Below are 20,655 nucleotides of genomic sequence, written 5' to 3' on the forward strand. Positions count from 1 at the left end.
GGACTACTGGGCTCACGATCCTGGCTCTGCCACTCGCTAGTTTTATAATCCTGGGAAGTTTCCTAACTTCTATGTGCCTCGGTTTCCTCCTCTGTAAGGAGGGGATAATAACAGTGGCTCCTTCACTGGGTCGTTGTCTGGATCAGATGATATACACACATCATTTGCATAAATTAATATTTAAAGTAGGAAGGACAGTGTTGGAAACATAGTGCTACATGGACTGGCTGTTGTGATAATTGTTGTAGAGCTGTTACATGTTGTTTTAATGTTATTATTATTCCCTCTGCCCTTTCTAGACGTAATGGGATCTGATTTCTCAGGGAGCCTGCTTCCCCTGTTTCCACCTCTGACTCAATCTCTGAAAATGTGTGGACCAAAAAGGTGCAAGTACTTCCTGGACAAGTGTACTCTGGGAGAAGAGGAAAACAGTGGTGCCACATGTAATGGGAAACAAAAGCTGATGGAAAGAAGTGGGATGATGTTTCAGGAAAGGAAGTATAGCTTCAGCCGTGCTAGGTATGCCGTCCACTTCACGGGGTCCCAGCCTCATCATCCCTAAAGCGAGCGATTTGCTGCAGCTGATACCAGAGGTGCCTTTCTGAGTTGACATTTTTTGGCTGTGTTCTGCTTCCCTTTGAGCTACGATCACTCTTAGGATTTGGAATTTCAAACAGTCTCCTGGGTTTAGCGCCTGATCAGAAGATCTCCCGATCTCAGGTTTGGTCCATAAGCCATGGTACACCACGTGCCTTGGGACATAGGCCAGGTTAACCTGTAAAGTAACAAATCACAAATTATGCATTAAACTTTTAGAAGCACAGATGTGTTCTATTCTTTATGATACATGCAGGTTGATGGGTTGACGGTGTAGGAATTCATATTAGGATGCCAAATAAAAATACACACATCATATAAGCTGATCTCTAGGCAGTTGTATATATAGCTAGCCATAGAAATTTCTACCTACTTATAGACACTGTATGATACATAGGGCTAGTTATATATATATATATATAGGTAGATAAATCTGAGATACGCATCAGATACTACCCTATTTCCTGGATCTTTATGTCAGGAATATATAGAACACTGCACTTAAGCAAAAACAGGTGTTCATAATTTTTAAAAATCCACAACTTTTGTGAAAAGTCACATATTTGTATATATCTATACAAATATAAATATTGATATATAGATTACACAGATATAATCATTGAATATTAATAGTTATTATTTCCGGGTAGTGCATTTCAGGTGATTTTTTACTTTTTTCCTTATGGTTTACGTATTGTGAACTTTTTTTTTACATCGAGCATGTATTATTTATATAATCAGAAGAAAAAAGCCCTTTTCATGGTGAAAAGAAGAGTGTCTAAAAGATACTAACTCAGATATTGGCATAAAGAGAAAATCATTAAAAGGAAAAATTAACAAAATATCTGATGCAGTAACTAAACAAAGAAAGAATATCCCGAACTCTGAAGGTCAGAAACCTTTAATGCAATTGCGATGTTTTAGATACTTTTGTTTATAATTACGTTCTAGGGCTTCTTGGACATTTCCTAGGACCGATTACAACTAGAAAATCCTAGAAAAAGTTTGGAGTTGGGACAGTTTAGCCTTTGAGGACAACTGAGTGCCTTAACACATTTCTTTGCATAGACTATAGCTTTTCCTTAGTTTGAAAAAACAATTCATTTGATCACATTTGTGTTGGGGGTTTTACTATATTATTACTGGGGTAACCTTACATTGGTCCCTCATCTTAGTCTCTCTCTCACACACACACACACACACACACACACACACACACGCCCTTCAGTCCTTATTTGAAAGACAGCCCCCTCCAAGCTGCACTCCTGCCCCGCGCTGGCCCTGAGGCCGTGAAGGCAGCGGTTCCCACAGCTGGACTATCGGGGGGAGCCGTGAGCTCTGAACAAGAGTGATGAGAAAACTGAGTAATAGGAAGTCACTTTCTGTAAGTCATACAATGAATTAAGTAGCTCAGTCAGATTCAAATCCAGGTCTGTCTTCCCCTTGAACCCATGCTCTTAATCTTTGTTATACAACTACACACTGTGCTCAAAGCTGTGAATAAGGCCTTCATGGGGCTCACAGTCTAACAGGAAGAGTTAATTATGTGTGTGAAACATGAGTGAGAGAAGAGAATGCAAAGTTTATAGTACTCACACCAAAGAGAGCTACCCTAGGATGGCCAGGTGGTTCACCTGTATTTGCAAAACCATATTCTAGAATATTTTATGAATATCATTATGAACATTGTATGTTCATCATTATGAACATAATATGTTATGAACACAAGCCTAGCTTATAAACAGAATCCAGCTTACTCAAAACCTTGTCTAAATCTTTGCTGTTAGGGAGCTCTAGGCACTTGGGTGAGTCAAGCTTAACAATTACTTGGGGTTGGTGGATAGGAACAAGGTGAGGCAGAAATGCACACAAATTCAAGGTGGAAATTAGAGACTCCTCTCTAGCAAATCATGTACTTCATCTTGCCTAACATCATTGGAATTTCATCTGGCAAAGAAATTGGGAGATATTTTTCTCCCAAAACATTTCTTTTGGCAAATATTTGAGGATTCGAAATTTGACCACGGATCTACTGGGTTTTAGTTTGAGAGGAAACAAGAAAGAGTCTTCTTGGAATAAGAGTACAAGAACAGCTGTTTGTTAGTTTCATCCCCAAAGCCTCTTTCCCTTCCAAGACTCAGTGGGCAAGTTTGTGGGCCAGACAGTAGAAAGGGCTTATCTTGAGTTTTGGCCTCCTGGAATAGAAATTTAATTTCAAAAAGGTACATTATTATTCATATTTCTGTCTCCATGAAAATCAAACATTATATTTTTATTCCAAGTACTCTAGTATATGAAAGACCTTCCTCCCCCCAGCAATATGTTCCTACAAAGATAGCAGAGGAGAGTGTCAAAATATATTCCAACTGATGAAGTGTCTTCATGGCAGGAAAATGGAATTGGAACTTTATAAAGTGTTTGTTAAGGGGAGGGCAAATGTCGAAGGTTTCAGCTGGAGCTTCTAATTGCCAAGTTAACAATTTTGGGAAGATCTCAACCAAGCTCTGTGGTGCCTGGTAAATATCCTCTGGCCATTTTGATTCAACACTCAATTAATTAATGTAGTGGCAGAAAGGAGCTTTAACTTGGAGTCCAAAAGTCTGGGTTCCAAATCCTTTTGTTAACTGCTTGACCTTGACTCAAATCTGAAAACTCTCTGTTCTTTATGTCTTCATCTGTTGAATAAACATCATACTTACCTGGCAAGGTCATTTAAAGGATCAATACAATGATCGCAAGGGTCCGAATAAATGACATCCCCTTCCTCTGTCCAAGTTAGGAAAAATGGGTGAGAACAGTCCAGTCCAGGCAGAAGGATGTCAACATATTGCCTTTAGTACTGATGAGCCTAAGAGCAAAGGCTTAGCTTAGGGTATATAACAACAGTGGGCCTTTCTTCCCAGTTACTGGACATGGCTATGGCCTTATCAAATGGTGAGCATGGAGGAGGGGCTAAATGATGGCAGGCAGGGAATGAAGAGAGGGGAAGGATCTGAGCCACCCATGCCCACAGAGCTGCACCATGACTTCTGTGGGTCACAGGCCCTTTTGCCTTCAGGGGTCCCTGCTTCCATAAAAGATACTAAAAATTACATATGCATTGGCATAAAGATGAACATAGTAGCATGACATTACTTTAGCATTACATTTTAAAACATTTTCTTGGACGTAACCTGAAAAAGTTTTTTTTTTCTTCCGAATTTAAAAGAAATTAAAACATTTTTTTGTGGGTCCCTGCAAGTATTTGGACCCTAGCCACTGTACTGAATGGTCAAGTTGGCCTTGGACGGCTGGCGCTTGTTCTCAAATTTCCTAACTAGAATAGCCCCTCCTCCCTTCTTGGGGAGTACTGAGGAGGCCAAAGTGGACACGCTAGGTGTTGCTACAGACGGAGACAAGAACTCAGGGGGCAGGATGCTCCCCAGACCCCATGAAAGTAAAGTGCTAAAAAAAATGTGTGTGTAGCCTAGACCGTGAATAACACCAAAATGGGTAAGACATTTTCTCTGTTTTCAAGAATTGATTATAGCACAAGGCAGAGGGAAATAAGAGCAAAATTGGAGAACAAGTCACATGCTGAGAGAATTTCTAGAAACAATTCCTTGTGGTAGTGATAGTGGAACTTGGCCTTGAAGGATAAAGATTTTTGTTAGACAAGGCGGGATGGGATGGAGTGGAGAGGTCATTCTGGACTGTGAGACTGGAAAAGATATGGATTCACTTGAATGCAAGGATGTTCTGGAAATTAAGTTCAAAAGGCAGCCACTAGTGGCACCTGGATGTCTCAGTCGGTTGGGCGTCTGACTTGGGCTCAGGTCATGATCTCACGGTTCGTGGGTTCGAGTTCTGCATTGGACTCTGTGCTGATAGCTCAGAGCCTAGAGCCTGCTTTGGATTCTGTCTCCCTCTCTCTCTGCCCCTGCTCTGCTCATTCTCTCTTTCTCAAAAATAAAAAATAAACATTAAAATTTTTTTTAAAAAAGTAGCCACTTTCCTTATTCTTTGGCTCCACTGAACTCCCTGTTTAATGTTTTTATACCAGTGGGTGTTTTTATACCAGTGGGTGGGAGGGAGGGATGTTATTATTTACTTGGTACCTACCATGCACCAGGAGATTTACAGGCATTGCCTCATTTACTCTTCACTATAGTGATCTGAGGTGGATATCATTGCCCCTGTTTTTTCAGACAAGGAACTTGAGACCCTGAAATCATAAATGGCTTACTCATGGCCCCAGAACCTAGTGGGCATCAACAGATTGGCTCTTGATTACCAGTCCAGGGCTCTGTTCTCTGGCTCCTGGGAGACCTCAAAGGGGTTTTCTGAGAGTTATACAAAGAGTTCCTACAGTTATAGTTTAGGTGGAATGTTGTTCCAGGGCCTCACTTCTGGTGTTCCATTATCCCGACTCTCAGACCACACTGTTCTCCCTCTCGTGAGCATCTACCTGGTGAGGGCCCCTCCATGCATGCCTTCATCTGTTCACCAGCACTGCCTTCCCTGGCCTCCCATGCTGGCTCCAGATCTCTGCTGTTATAGACTTGGTGCTTGTGATTCCCCAAATGGGGCTGGTTCCAGGGGCCCCTGTGTGCCGGTCCCAAGACTGTGGTGGGCTTGCAGGAGCTAACAAATAGTGGCTAAGTAGCTAATATTTAGTAAGCACTTGCTCTACTCCAGGTACGGTGCTTAACACATCCTCACACGTTGTTTTATCCTCGCAAACTTCTCCGACATAAGCATTATTAAACTTTTACAGATCAGAACACCGGGGCTCAGAGGGATCCTGCAACTTTGCCAAAGGACCACAAGTGACGGTGCCAGAGGCAGGATTTAACCCCAGCAGCCTGACTCTAAATTTTCCCCCCAAACCACCATGGAATCCGGCCTCCTGGAATACTTAGAGCTTCACATCACGTTTTTACTATTTGTGAGAAATTGGCCTCTGCTTTTCTCCAGTTGATCTCAGTTTCTCAAAGTTCTTCCATATTTGGCATCTTTTCTTTGTTGTCTTCCATTTTGCCCTCCCTAGGCGTGGCTCTTATTCTTTCAGAATTTTGTCATTTGGCTGGGTCCTGTTCAGAAATTATTAATGCTCTTATATCTGTATTTCATTCAGTCCTTTCATTGTAGATATCTAACAGCTTAGTTGCTGTACATCTGATATTTAGTTATCTTTTCGCTCCTTGCTTGCTTTTGTCTTCCCCTGGCAATGGCCAGAGGGTAAGCATGGAGACTTGAATGTGGAATTCCTGGCAGGAAGTCACCTTTTCCCTCTAACAGGACCCAGCCATGAGGGAACATCTGTGGGTTTTATCTCTTCACATCCATTCTCCTCTTTCATCAACACAAAAATTCTGCTTTGAGGGACTTACTCTTTCCCTGTTGACATTAGAGGACACATAACATGGTGGCACCACATTGCCTCGGCTTAAATCCCAGCTCTACCACTAGACCATCTGTGCTAACTTGGACTGATAACTCAAACTCTCTGTGGCTCAGTTTCTTAATTACAATAGTACCCTCCTCACAGGGTTATTGTGAGAAGAAAACATGTGTAAATATGGTGCTTAGAACAGTTCCTGGTAGAAAATAAAAACACCATAAATATTAGTGATTTTTAAAAAATCATTAATCTTTCCCAAGGCTAGAGGGAATGTTCTTTCCTGGAATTTGAATCCTGAGCAGAATGGCAAAAAGACAGAAATCCATTAGAGCTGATTCATTTAGGTAGTGCTCCGAAGGTTAATCAGTTCCTATTCCCTAGCTCCTAGGCATCCTTCTTCTGGTCTTCAAGTTCTGGATCTTCAGAAGTGTTTTTTATTCTGCATTCCACTCCCCACATTCTTCCAACAAATGTCCCCCCCTCCTCCTCATTTTCCTCTTCCTCTCCATCTTTCTTCTCTTGCTCCTTCCATTTTCCTACCCCCCACCAAGCACCCTTCTCCCTCCTCCCCAAGCCCAAAGTAGTAAGCATTGGTTTCTGATACTTTCTGCCAACAAATCTTTACTGAGCCAGCATCCCATGAAAATGGCCCCTTAGTCTTGGCTTAAGTATTTCCATAAAACAGCTCTCTCTGCCTCTTTTTTTTAAATTGGTGAACTCTGAAAGTACTTTGTCATACTAGGCAGAAAGCTTATATAGGATTCTAGAACTACAATGTTTGGATTTGGAGCCTGGCTCAGTCATTTACTCACTGTGAAGCTTGGGCAAGCTGTTTAGCCTCTATGCCTTGGTTTCCTCACCTGTAAAATAGAAGGCAATAATAGTAACCATTTCATGCTATCGTTGTGAAGATTCAATGTCATAACACTTGTGAAGCATTTAGACTTCCAGTAAGAGTAAGTTCCTGTGAGTCATCCTCCTCTTCCTCCTCATTCTTACCATGGATCCCAGCTCCACCCTTCTGAGCTGCCCAGAATAAGCCAGATCTTCCTCTTAGTGCCAGTCTTTCAAATACCAGGATGCTCCATTTGTGTCCCTCCTTCCTCTGGGCTCAGTATGCCCGGCTTCCTTCTGTCCTACCTGCAAACTTCTTCCCAGTCAGGCAAAGATGCTCTTTGTGGTCTAAACTGATCAAACTGGAAAGATCCAAACCTGTCTTCAACTTGTCTGCCTCATTATTTTATCAAAAGTAAAACACAAGTAAACATCTTATAAGGTTTTGGGTTAAAATCTGCCTGCTTCCCCTCAACACTGGGGAGGGTCTATGCCAACAGCTTCTGAACTCCAGAGTCTTTGAGCACCACCCGACTACCTGGGCCTGAGGGTTGAGGCTGGGGTCAGGAGGAGAATGGCACATGAAGGCATATGGAAATAATAGCAGTGGGAAAAACTTCCTGCCTCCCCTGCTGGTCCCCACCCAGGCTTATGCAGAAGCTGACCAGACATACTTTCTGCACTTTGCCTGCTCTGCGTTAGAGTCATAGGCAAGTCCCTGGGCTAAGCTGTTCCTGGTTGTTGACATACCACTGACAAGCCTGAAGAGTTTCTACTCATAGGAAGAGCTTTCCCCACAGTGTGGAGAGTAAGAATCTGATTAATAATATTGGTTGCATGGCACTTCGCAGTTTGGAACACATCAATTCATTACAACATTGGGATGGATTTGTCATAGGAAGAACAGTCTTTTTTTCGCAAAAGGAATACCCATTTACAAGGAGGATGTTCAGGTCCGAAGAGGTTAAGGGCCTTGCCCGTTCACACAGCCACAAAGGACAGAGCTCGCACTGGAGTTGCGCTTAGAGTTCTTTGTGACATGCCTTGTTCTGAAGGCTTTGGGGCCGCTGTTGGATGTTCCCATGAGTGTGTCGCTCTGCCATGGAGGCTACAGGACCTCTAGTAGCCTCTTTCTCAATGGTCAGCAGAGGCACCAAGGAGCAGGTGGCCTAGGACCTATAAATAGGTCTATCCTAGTCTACTTCGAGGAAGGGGAAACTTTTGGAAATAGAGACACAGTGACTTGAAAGACACATGATGTTTGGTAAGGCTGCAGGGGTACCCTGGAGAGAATGAGAATCCGCTGGTGAACTGGAAGTTGTTGGGGGAGTCAAGTCCAAATGTCTATTCATCCCGTCACTTATAAAGTCCAAGGAAGCCTTCTGACTAAGGGGCTTAATGTTAGGGCTCTTTCTAGAGAGTCTAAGGAAAATAAGTTATTTGGTGGCATCCATTGTGGATTTTCTTGGATTTGGGGATTGCATGGTGAGAGAGGAGCCCAGGATTCCATGGTGGAAAGCTACTGGGGTGTCCTGCCCAGCTCTGCCTTTGAGAAGCTATGTGTGCTGCCAGCCCTGGACTGGCAGTAGGACTTAAGTGCCCAGCCCTGAGCTCCACCTGTAATTGCAGGGGGTGGGGAAGCTAAAAGCAGGGAGCAGGTGGCCAAAGCAGAAGTGATTTTATATTGGGAGTGATCCAGGATAGGGCAACTGAGAAATCACCCTGTGAACCCCTGAAGATTGGAGGACAGTCCTGATTCATCCTTTTCCTTGGCTCTCCTCAGAACAAACTAATGTGGTTTGCAAAGCCCTTAAAAATCTGGCCCCAAACTCTGGCTTCTTTGCAAGCCAAGCTTCCCCATACATTTTGGTCCAGCTAGGTAGAATTATTTACTGGTCTTTGAAAATGCCATCTCACTTTCTCACCTCATGCCTTTGCTCATGCTGTCTCATGTTGCCTGAGATGTACTTCACCCCATTTCTCTTTCTGGAGAACTTCTACTCCCTCTTCAAGATGTGCCACAATGTCATTTCTTCTGTGGAGCCCCCTGGCACGGTCATGACTTGCCCCATTCTCGGTTCCTACAACATTCTGACCTCAGCTCTGCTGTGGCACTTATCACATCGTCATGTGATTGATTTTGTGTTTGCGTGCACAACGGACGCTGAAACCAGACTGCCTGGATTCAAATCGGAGCTGTACCACCAACCTTGGACAAGGTCACCTTGGACACGGTCTCTGTTCTTGCCTTCCTTCTATGTAGAATGGGGGCACTAGCACTCACCCCACAGAGTTTTTATGAGGATGAAATGAGCCACCATGTATTAAAGACTCAGATCACAGTCTGGCACTGTAAGTGTTAGTGGTGTTGCTGTTGTTACCGTTACCTGTTTGAAGTCACCTGTCATGGTTCCCTCCTATTCATGTCTACCTGAACTTAAACCATCACAAAGAGGTCACTTGAACATCCACAGTCCATAAGCCATACCTGGAATGTGACTTTCTCTCTCTCCACCCTTGTGTGTAGGGTGAATAGATGCCGACAGGCAAGCTTCCTGATTTCCACTCAATGTTCCTCCCAGGTCAGAGCTCCATCTTGATCCTTTTTATAGTCTTTGCCACCAACTTCCAGCATGTATTGTCCAATTCCCTCAATCCAGATACCAGGATATCCTCCTACACATGGTGATCTAAACGAGGCAGACTTTTTCTTCCAACTAGATCTCTATGCCCATGGGATGCCTGGTTGGTAACACCCCTCATTTGGTTCTCAGAGGGGTCTGGGCACCCCTGACATCTTATGACACTCTTGGCTTTGTTTTTTTTAATATAGAGGCCATGTTTGAGTCACCTGTACATCTATTTCCCAACACAGTACCAAACTCAGTGGGTTTTTAAAACAAATAAATAAATGGAGAAGTAAGAGTAAGCCATCCTTGACTTTCCCACAGTACAGTGTCAGTGTGATTGGATGCACCTGGGCTTTCTGCTATTGACAGATGAAACTGTCCTGATTGAAACACACCTCCAAGTGTTTGCTCATTTCCATTCTCCTTATCTGGAGTACCCTTGAGTTTTCAGTACAGTGCCACCATCTGGAATAAAAAGTGTCTGGGACATATTTTGTGCTCCCCAGAGAGCAGCTTCAAGAGTAGATATAGTTAGGCATCCAAGACAAACTTCAGTTTCTTCCAAGCTTTGGCTTGGTATGGAGAAAACCAATTGCTTAGAATCACAGACACCTAACTGGAAGGAAGAGTCAGTGTAATCTAGCCCAATCTCTTCTTTTTACCAACATGGAAGCTGAGGGCCAAAGAACAAGAGTGACTTCTCAAGGTCACTCAGCTCTATATGTCAGTTAGGATCTGAGCTCACATCTCCTGAGTCCCCAATCAGCACCTTTGTCCCCGGGCTCTCACTATCCCATCAGCCTTTGTGTCTTGCACATGTCCTCGCCTCCATGGGCATAGCTGCTACTCAATTCCAGACCCTTATAAGCTTACTGAAAGCTGGGCAGGACTGGAGGCAAGAAGCACAGGAGATAGTTGTTCTGGGGGCAGTAGGCTCCATGGGTGGTGGGGGTGGGGGTAGGGCTGGAAGTTGGAGAGGTTTTTACAAACTTTGGTTTTGTTGTCCAGGATTTAAACTTCTACCATGTTTACCCATAGAAATCTTCTCTCAAGATTTTTGCAGGGTTTTCTCAGGGTCTGTCAAGGTCACTCTTATCTCCACTTATTCACCACTCACCCAGCACACTTCCTTTTGTGTGTTATGTGTGGTGGGGAAGGGGTTGGTTGGATGGGGGAACCTAGTATTTTTTGTTTTGTTTTAAATTGTTTTGTTCAGAAATTCTGCTTTTTCCCACGATCTGCTTGCAAGGCTTTGAAATGAGGACTCAGAATCACACGGAGTAACTCAGAGTAACTCACTTGGGGCAGAGAGGGGGATGTGTCAGCAGCACCAAATTACATTGTCTTAGAAATTTAAAAGGGTGCTACTTACCTTCAACAAATAATATTTTAGTAACAGATATTGAAATGCCCAATACTAGGGAGTGAAATGAACTTTGGTAAATCCAAAGCGTAGGAAACTATGTAACCCAAGGACTTAGCAAGGGGTGTAGGAGATATATCAGTCTAGGGGGTACCACACAGCACGCAGATGCTAATCCTTGCAAATTCTAGTGCGGTGGTAACATTCTTGCAGAGAAAAGGCACCAGCAGATTGTATGGCCTCTGGGTGTCATTTCCCGTCACTATACTCCTGATAATCATTAAAAAGGTGAAGAAGATGTATATCTATTGACATAGAAGATGTCCCTGGCATATTGTTAAGTGAATTAGAAAACAATGCTCATAATGCAATTCCGATTTTGTAAAATTTATAATGATAAAAATGTGGTGGGCAAAAAATAGATATCAATATTGTCACAGTGATGATAGGTGATTTTAAGTCCTGTTTATACTTTTTCTGCACTACCAAAAATTTCACCATAATATACTTTTACTTTCGATACTTGGAAAACACCGTAAGTGTTGGAAAAAATAAAGCATTCTATTTGTGGCTGGGCCCAGAGATTCATTTATGAAGGGGATTTTGCTGAAGAGGTCAGTCATTGCATTAAGAAACTTGGGATATCAGTAAATGTTATTTCCCTTCGCTATGAAGAGAAGGAGGCAGGAAGAGGCCATCCTCAATGTAGGTGTGGGGCAGAGACTCTTCAATTGGAAACTCCAAGGGGATGTATTCCTGGAGTCCCTAGTCAGAACTTGGCATCACTATTTCCCATCCTGAGACCATCTTAACTAGGTTGTTAGAGTCTCCAGTACTCTCCACGCTGTAGTTAAGCAGCATTATGCCTTAAATAAACTTTTAGGGACTAGCCTGGGAAGCCAACTACCCTTTACCACGTTATTTCTATGGGGAAACATACTCCCAATGCCACATCACCAGGTTACATGGGAGCTTTGGGACACAGCCATTTTTGGTTTGGAGACCTACTTGACCCTTTCCTCCTTATTCCCTAAGTATTTCAAAAATCCCTATTAGTTTGTGAAAGATTGTAAAGTTATGGACAAATTCTTTGGTTTACACTCCATTTGGTAGCCTGGCACCCAGTTTTCAAGACCGAAGAGTTCTTGGAGATTGGCACCACTAACTCATTTTTTAATGAGTATTACTTCTCATTGATCAAGTTGGCTGGAGTTGCCCAGGGTTCCCTAGTTATGCTAGTGATTTGTATCTTCCTCAGCACTCCTTTGTTTACTGTGGTGGTTAATTTTATGTGTCAACTTGATGACTTGTGTTGGGTGCTGGCCTTGGGTAGCTGTGTGAGTTTGCAAGTTATAAAAGAAAGGAACGGACAACCTGATCTCAGAGGGCCTTTCCATATCTGACAGGTGAAGTCTGAACTGAGAAACTCACCTCATGTCTGTGGGACAGATTTCAACCTGTTTGGTAAGAGACTTCTAGGCCAGGGAAGGAGTAGGCCATGCTTGCCTCTGTTAGATTTGTCAGCCATTTCAATTACTTTGGAGGTTGGTGAAAAATGACCTTTCTTGGCTGTAGAGCAGTAGTCTAGAGCGGTAATCTCTAAGCTTTTCTGGGTCGAGAGTGCTCTGTGAATCAGATCAAGACAACGATCCCTCTTCCCTGAAGCTTTGTGTATGAATGCAAGGGCTTCTAGGCCCCATGAACTTCACCAAAAACCTTCTAGGGGTCCATGGATGTAACAGAAGCTCCTTTGGCTAAAGTCCAAATCAGCAAGTTCATGATTTGGCCAGAGATGTTTAAAAAGAGCTCAAGAACGAATTTTGCATCTCCTCTCAAACACCTTCTGGATCTAGAGCCATCCTAAGCTCTTGGAGACAAGTTGTTCCAGGACCTAAAGAGGTCAAGCAATCATGTTTTTCTCTAGTTCTTAGTAAGTTACGCTCCAGGGACTTTCAGCTAAGAGGCCTAACAGAGGTCAGAGGATCTATTATCAGTTAATTGGCCTGTTCAGCCCTAAGGGAAGTCCCCAGGTTTCCTTAATTCTTTGAAAGATCTGCATTCTGCTTCTGACCTGGGACAAGCCACCTCCCCACTGGGGGCCTCAGTATCCTCATCTGGCACAGTCACTCTTTAAGTTCCTGTCAAGCTCCGGTGGTGTTCTGTCATCTGTGAGTCCTTGATAGCTGTGTGGTGGAGACAAGCATCTAAGAAGTCATGATTCTGGATCCTAACTTGGGTCTGCTCCTGTCACTGAGGGGATTCCTGTCCAGAGAAACTTTTAGAGCACCCTGCCTGAGAAGCATCTAGCTTCCCAGAGGCCTTCAGGGAAAAGGCGAGGAACAGAGTTTGTTTTTGTTTCTTTGTTTTCTGCTCTGGGAAGAAACCTATTAAGAGTCATCTTGAAAGGAAGATGTCCACTGGGCACCAGGAGAGGCAGGCTGGCATCAGGGATTTAGCTGTGCTCTGAAGAAATAGAAATCTCTTCTCCGCTCTCAGAAGTTCTCCCATTTCCATGACTCACCTCCTCTCATTCCAGAAAGTCATGCACAGGAATTAATTTATGGGTCCTGTCCAGAGGTCTTTAAGTAAACAGTGCCACCAGACCTTTTTGCTACCCAGACAAGCTGGATTTCAGGCCCCAGGGAGGAAGCTAATGACTTGTAGTTACTTGGCTATTGTTTTCCGAAAACAATCTGACTTCCTTTCTGATAGCCTCAGAATTCCTTCTTTACAAATTAAGATGCTGGAGCCAGGGAAGGGCTGAGCTCACCAGCTTGGTAGCACAATGCTCCAGGGCAAGATCTCCTTTCTGCAACAAGTTACAGAGGCTCCTTATGGACTGGTGGACAGGCAGCTCAGGGCATGCAAGCCCCAGCTGGGCCTCTGGGCCACTGCTTCTCTCTTGAGATCTTACCTCCATTCCATAGCATGTAATAATAACGAAGTTGTATTGTGCTCAAAGAATAAACTTGTGAAGACGATATCACCATTTTATAGATGAGGACGTTGAGGCTCAGTGGTTTGCCCAAGATCTCACAACAAGTAAGGGACAGGGCTGAGAGTCCATCTCTAGTCTTCTGACTCCGAGTTTCAGCCTCTTTGAAAGAGGATATGTCAATGCAAAGAGAAGCAGTCTGTCTGGAGCTGATAGATTTTGGTCCATCATCTGAGAACTGAGTCTTCATGTTAGATAAGAATCAACATCTGAAATTCACTGGATGTGGGGCTTAAGTGCTAGATCCCTGTCTCTTCTCTTCCCCTCCACATACTCCAAAGCTAGGGTTGGCTTGGGTCTGGTGTTAGTGGGGGGGCAGTGTTGATCCTTCCTCCTGCCTAAGAGGTTTGATGAACACTTAACAGAATGGCCAGTCCCTTTTTGCCATAAAAGGAGATTCCCCACTGGCTTTCTCTGGCCGTCTGGACCCCGTTACAGAGTCATGTTAAGTCTTTTTTGTTAGGGTGCTTGTGGGAGCTTTTGTTTTTGAAGGGAAGTAGACTCTTACTTTGTGCTATTGTTGATAACCACTCTGCCCTCTACCCCACCACCATCACCACTTTGAAGGAAAGCTGATACAGTAGTGCCCCCTTATCCGTGGGGATTTGTACCAAGTACCCCCAGGAGTGGATGGCTGAAACCACGGACTGTACTAAATCCTATATGTACTATCTTTTTTTTCCCACGCATACACGCTTATGGTAAAGTTTAAAACAATAGACAGTGACAAAAACTATGTGAATGTGATCTCTCTCCCTCCCTCTCAATAACTTATTGTACTGTGTTCACACTCCTTGTGATAATGTGGGATGATAAAATGCCTGCCTGGTGAGAGGAAATGAGGTGAATGACACAGGCCTTGTGACATAGTGTTGGGCTACTATTGGCCTTCTGATGATACGTCTGAAGGAGGATCATATGCTTCCAGACCCACAGTTGACCATGGGTAACTGAAACTGTGAAAAGTTAAACTGCGAATCAGGGGGAGCTGCTGCAACCCCCTTGTACCATTTTGTACCTACGCTCACTTGTGCACTCATTACATTGTAGTCTACTTGCTGGTGCCCGGGGCTCTCTCCCCAGCCATGGAAAGTATGCGGGGAACTTATGTCTCTGTTACTTCTGTATGCCCTGTCCCTGCACAGAGTGTGTTCTCAGTATACCTTCACTGAATTCATGATTAGCAGATAAATGACTCTACAAGGTAGGTGCTATTCCTCAAACTCTGGAGGAGGATGGTGGGGGGAAGTGCAGTATCACCTGGAAAAGCAGTTGAAATGTGCTCTCAGGTACAAAGGGAAGGTTGTATTTGAATGGCACCTTTGGATGTGTGCGGTGTCCCACCTATGTGGCCCCATCTGGTGGCCTTGGTCAAAGGAACCAATGGAAATGGACAAAATATTTATAGCTGTAATATTGATAACACCATGTTTCCATTGTTAATCTTTTATCTTTCATTTCTTTCAAAGTAGTCTCCCCTCTATAATTTATAATTTAATTTTAATCTTGAGAACAGATGCATGATTCATTATATGCTGTATGTATGTATGCATGTATGTATATATCTATGTCTATTATCTATCTACATGGATGTGTAGGTATATATGTCTGTATTATATATATGAGAGAGAATATTTATTTAGCAGTCACTACATGCCAAACATATATATCTCATTCAATCTTCATAACCCATCTATAAGTTTCATGGTTATGTTATTCTGATTTTAACTCATGACCCTGAGATAAGACCTGAGCCGAGATCAAGAGTCGGACGCTTAACTGATGACTGAGCCACCCAGTCGTCCCCTATGTTATTCTCATTTTAAATGTTTACTTAATTTTATTGATTCATTTTGAGAGAGAGGGGGAGAGAGAGAGAGAGAAAGAAAACAAGTTGGGGAGGGGCAGAAAGAGAGGGAGAGAGAGAATCCTAAGCAGGCTCCACACTCGGTGCGGAGCCCAGCATGGGGCTCAATCTCATGACTGTGAGATCATGACCTGAGCTGAAATCAAGAGTTGGATGCTCAACTCAGGCGCCCCATGTTATTTTCATTTCAAAAGTGAGCAAGATGAGGCTGCCAGGAAGAAAAAAATTTCCTCTACTCTTTACGTTCAGTTATTGGAGGCTTGGAATTAAACTGACAGAAGATAGATAGCAGGGGAAAAAGAGGTTTATTCATATGCATTGGGAAGCTAACAAAAGTAGCTAGCTCACTAAAAGGTTAAAGGTTAAGGGGTGCCTGGGTGGCTCAGTCAGTTGAGTGGTCTGACTTTGGCTCCAGTCGTGATCTCGCAGTTTGTGGGTTCAAGCCCCTCATCGGGCTCTGTGCTGACAGCTTGGAGCCTGGAGCCTGCTTCGGATTCTGTGTCTTCCTCTCCCTCCTTCTCTCTCCCTCTCCCCCACTCACGCTCAGTCTCTCTCTCTCTCAAAAATAAATAAACATTGAAAAAAAATTTTTTTAAGGTTAAAGGTTAAACTTAGGTAGTGCAAAAGGGGGAGGGAGAAAAGGCTTCTATGGGAAGAACAAATTGATTTCTTTAGGAAGGACAAATGAATTTTTAGAACAAATGGGAGATAAGAAAGTTTGTGATAATGTTTGTTTATGCAGGTGTGGTGATCTTTCTGTCTTCTTCACGGCCATGCAACTCCCCCCCAGAGAGGGGATTTATGGTGGCCTCATTTCCCAGAAGCTGCTGCTTTTAGTCAGATAAGGGAAGCTCCAACAAGGCTTCTTTCTGTGTCTGATGAGTCTCAAATGTCTTCAGTTTACAATAATCTCCCTACCAACTCCTGGGTTCCAAACGGGTCCCCACATGCCAAAGAGGGTCACATAGTTGCTGAGAGGTGCAGCCAAGATCTGAACCCAAGTACTCTTAACCACAAGGTGATTTGCCCCCAGCCTTATCCATTCTACTTTGAGTATTTAGCTGCTGAATGTGAGATGAAACTTTGAAGAAATGGAATAATCTTAATCTCCTAAATATGCCTCTAATCTTCTGTAATAATTTGACCCTAGCAGCTATAGTTGAAGCTGGGCACTAATTTAGGAGGAGATGAAAACTTTGTTGTTGAGTTAGGTTTTGAACATTATTGTCTAAATTACCAAAACAGACATGGGATATTGTATCTCTATTTTAAACGCAAGGAAATGCCTCTTTTTTGGCATGATTTGTCTGAGGGCACCTGAGTTAATGACATATCTGGCAAAAAGTTTCCTGACCTTGTATTTTTATTATTTTTGCCACTAGACCCCCTGGTATTGTACCTTGGACTTGACTGAAAACACCTTTCAGAACAAAGGAGGAGTAAGTTCTTTTCGGTCTTTGTGAGGTGGGTAGACCAAGAATGCAGAATCTGTTACAGGAAAAAGAGGTGTGCATTGTTAACCCGAGATGTTGCTTATAATGACATAATAACTAAAATAATGTGAAATTCATAGTCTTCTTGCTTTCAAGGACTTCCTTTTGGATCTAGAGGGCAAATGCCATCCCAAGATCTCCCAGAGAAAGGTCTCATTTGGGTCATAAAATGAAATCCCTGGACCGGGTACTCCAAGGCTCCAGTGAGGTTGTATCCAGCTGTTGTCTTCATGCCCTGAATTTAGGGGGCAAGAATCAGGCTTGGCTGATACTGGATTCCTCCTCCCCCACCTCCTTCTCTTCTTCTCACGTCCGTGGAGGCCACTGGCCCAAGCCCACTACAAAAGAGTCCTTAAATTTGGGATCCCAAAAGTTCCCATCTGCCTTAAGCCCGAGAAGAGGTATGGCTGTGACTTTGAGCTTTTCTTTGGGATTAAAACTTGAGATGTATCAAGAGTAGATTCATAGACCAAAGCACCAGGGGCAAGGAAGTCTGTGTTTCTTTTGCTTTCTGCTTCTTGGAACAGGGTGTTCTTGCCCGTTTTAGCCACTATCTGGAAAGCAAAAGTCTTAAAGGGGACGGCTTATGCCTGTGGTGTCTGTCTCTCCACCGGCAGGAAAGGGTGAGTTCAGCCCACTAACCATGGCTCCAGTTACCTACTTAGGACCTCCGAGGGGGCATGTGGGACTCATCACTCTCTTAATTAAATGCCGGCAGAACTTACTTGCATGTGTTATGGTTGTAGGTTCTAAGGGAGGAGGCTCTTCAAACATCTGGACCACAGTGTCTTGGGAAGGAAACTCGGGGAGTCAAAGATTCATGAGGTAGAAGGACATTCAAAGGTCTTCTCATTTGCCCTCTTGCCTCTAAGGAGAAGCAACAGAAAAAAAAAATAAGAAGGAGCAATTTTCAAAATGCCACCTTTAAAAGACTTGTAGAAAAAGTGTGCCTCTGCCTGGAAATCTCAGCTGGGGCTGCGCCACCTTCCTGGTCATGGCCAAACGTGGTCTCTCTTGCTGGGGTTGGAGCCCATTCCTTCTGTGGCATCTGCAGGCCTGTTTGCTCCCACCTGGAGAGCCCTGTGCCCCACTCTCTGACCAGGCTGTGGGTTCCATGAGAATTCCTCCACGGCCATGGGGAGAAAGTGCCTGACCTTTCGCATCAGGCAGGCCTTTTCTCCACTTCTCAACTGAGTAAGCTTGCACAATTTACTAAACTTCTCTGAGGCTGAATTTTCTTTCCTGCAAAACAGAAATAATAACACACTGTCTACCTTGTGGTGTTATGAGGTGAAAATGCCTGGTACCTCAAAGGCCTTCAATAAATGTGCCTTGCCCTTTCTCCTTCACTAAAGCACAACAAACAGGTCACACTGTATGAATCTGTTTTCCAAAAGATTTGTTTTCCTCATCTAACTTAACACTTTAGGATATCATCATACAATGAGGACAAACACATATCGAGTACTGTCATTGATACTAATTGTTTTGCCTGCATAGCTGACTGTGGACAAAAGATGGCCCTTCTCTTCTACTTAGCAGAGGCTGGGCCCATAGGCGGGGCTTCTTGTCCAGGAGACCGTGATGGATGGTTCAGACAGTCTTTAGAAGGTCATCTGTCTGTCTTCTCATCTCCAAGTAGAATAAGGTGAAGAGTGCCTCACACAAAGCCCTGCACGTAGTAGATGTGGAAGGATGTCTCTTTTGCTATCCCACGTCTACAGCCCTTCCCTTACAGGTACTGCCAACCAATTCTTTGGCTCTCTAAATCCCCCTGAGTTCTTCCTATCTGTAAATGCGTGGCACATAGACCTCGGCACCTCTGTGTAAGACCGTGTCTTAAGCGGAATGTGAGGATGAAGGCGACGACACAGCAGACAGACCCTCAGTCCCCACCCCGGCCCCTGGCCTGACACCTCCTTTTCTGGGGCATTGAGCATCTGCTCGTGGCATCCTTTTTGGATATGTGGTGACAGCTAGATTTAGCTCCATTAGATGATCACCCAGAATCCACAGCCTGAATGATATTTTCCTTAATTTTGGCAGAGTCCTTACGTGAGCCTGGAAGAGACCCAGGTAAGAAATAAACCAGACTTCTAGCTTTGGACCATCAAAATGCACTCTGTCCTAGATAGCACTGTGAGTGCAGTACCTGGCTGGAGAGCTGCCCCACTTCCCTGCTTTGGGATGATCCTAGTTGGGGACCTCAGTCTTCTCCCAACACCGACTTGGACTTCCTGGGTCACCTCTAGTGGCCCATCCAGTTTCTTCACTGCCCTATTTCTCTACCTGCCAAGCACGGTGGGAGCATTTACCTTCTGCGCCCTGTGTTCTGCCCCAGATCATGGGTGTGCCTACCTCTTGGTAGTTCTTTCCTTCTGGGCATTCAGAGGAAAATGGCGCTCTCCTTCATCCGTAGCCCTAATCCCAGCTAGACTCTCCTTTGGAAGCCAGTGATCTGGGAATTAGTACTTCATTAAATCTTCCCCACTCTCAGATTATCCTTCAACGGAGACTTATGTGTTCTTTGACTGGCCCATTTCCTGGATAGATATAATAAGGGGTTTCCAGGAGCCCCCAGACTGGCTGGGCTATGAGGACAAAGCCATAGTAGACGGATAATCTCTGTTGTGGAGAAGAAACTGGTATCGCTAGGACTCTCTATGGTTTCACATGCTGAATTCTATCCTAAGAGTGTGGCCCAGCCATGGTAAATGGCTGTACAGGCAGGAGGAGACTGGTATTGTATTGTATTGATTGTGCAGTCGCATCCACAGCACTTAAGTGCTCTAGATACTGTCCTAAGTGCTTTACGCATACTCATTAGTCCTCACAACAACCTGAGGGGGTAATTATTATGATCTCCAATTTATAAAACCGAGATGCACAGAGGTTAAGTTAACTTGCTCAGTGTTACCTAGCTAGTGAGCAGGAGATCCATGGTTCAAACCCGGACGGGCTGGCCTTGGAATCTGCTACATAGGAAAAAAAGAGTGGAACTCTGACTAAGGAATCCAGAATCCAGAATTTAGTTCCAATAGGGCTGCTGCCTCCCTAGGAAATTTGGCCCCATGTTCTTCCCTCTCTTGCTGCTCCTAAGCTTATTCACCCATGAAAAACATCACCCACTAAAGAAACAAACAATTTTTGCAAAATGTTGGCATGTGCATGAGCAGCGCTAGGTGTGACGGCAATAAGAGGGAGCCAAGGAACGGATCTGGGTTCTGGTCCTGCCTCTGCCACCTACTTTCCTGTGTGTGACACTGACACGTGGTCTCTGCTCTTTGAGCCTCAGTTTCCCTGGCTGTTCCAGATAATCTCTGGGTTTTCCTCTCGCTGTCACAACCTGTGGGCTCTTGGTCATTGCTTTGTCTGGGTTCAGTCCACTCACAGCAACCTCTGTCATTGATGTTTATCGCACTACGACTGGGCCCATGGCCCCGTGCTTAAATTAAGTTGAGGAATTGAGGAGTTGGGAATGAGGGGAGATTAA

The 20,655-nt window shown here is 44.1% G+C and overlaps 1 long non-coding RNA gene across 4 annotated transcripts in view; it reads right to left on the minus strand.

Moving 5' to 3' along the window:
- Positions 1-660: 660 nt before the first annotated feature.
- LOC144617200 (uncharacterized) overlaps positions 661-20,655 on the minus strand; it is a 98,950-nt gene continuing 78,955 nt past the window's right edge. The window contains exons 2-4 of one of the 4 annotated variants that reach the window (XR_013557396.2): positions 17,888-18,029; positions 6,793-6,840; positions 661-775 (exon numbers count right to left, since the gene is read on the minus strand). This is a non-coding gene — a long non-coding RNA (uncharacterized LOC144617200). Of the gene's footprint in view, positions 776-3,010; positions 3,446-6,792; positions 6,841-17,887; positions 18,030-20,655 lie in introns of those variants that run through there. The other 3 variants (XR_013557397.2, XR_013557399.2, XR_013557401.2) reach the window with 3 other exon arrangements.

Source organism: Panthera onca, chromosome C1 (genome assembly GCF_046562875.1).
Source record: "Panthera onca isolate mPanOnc1 chromosome C1, mPanOnc1 haplotype 2, whole genome shotgun sequence".
Taxonomy (NCBI): domain Eukaryota; kingdom Metazoa; phylum Chordata; class Mammalia; order Carnivora; family Felidae; genus Panthera; species Panthera onca.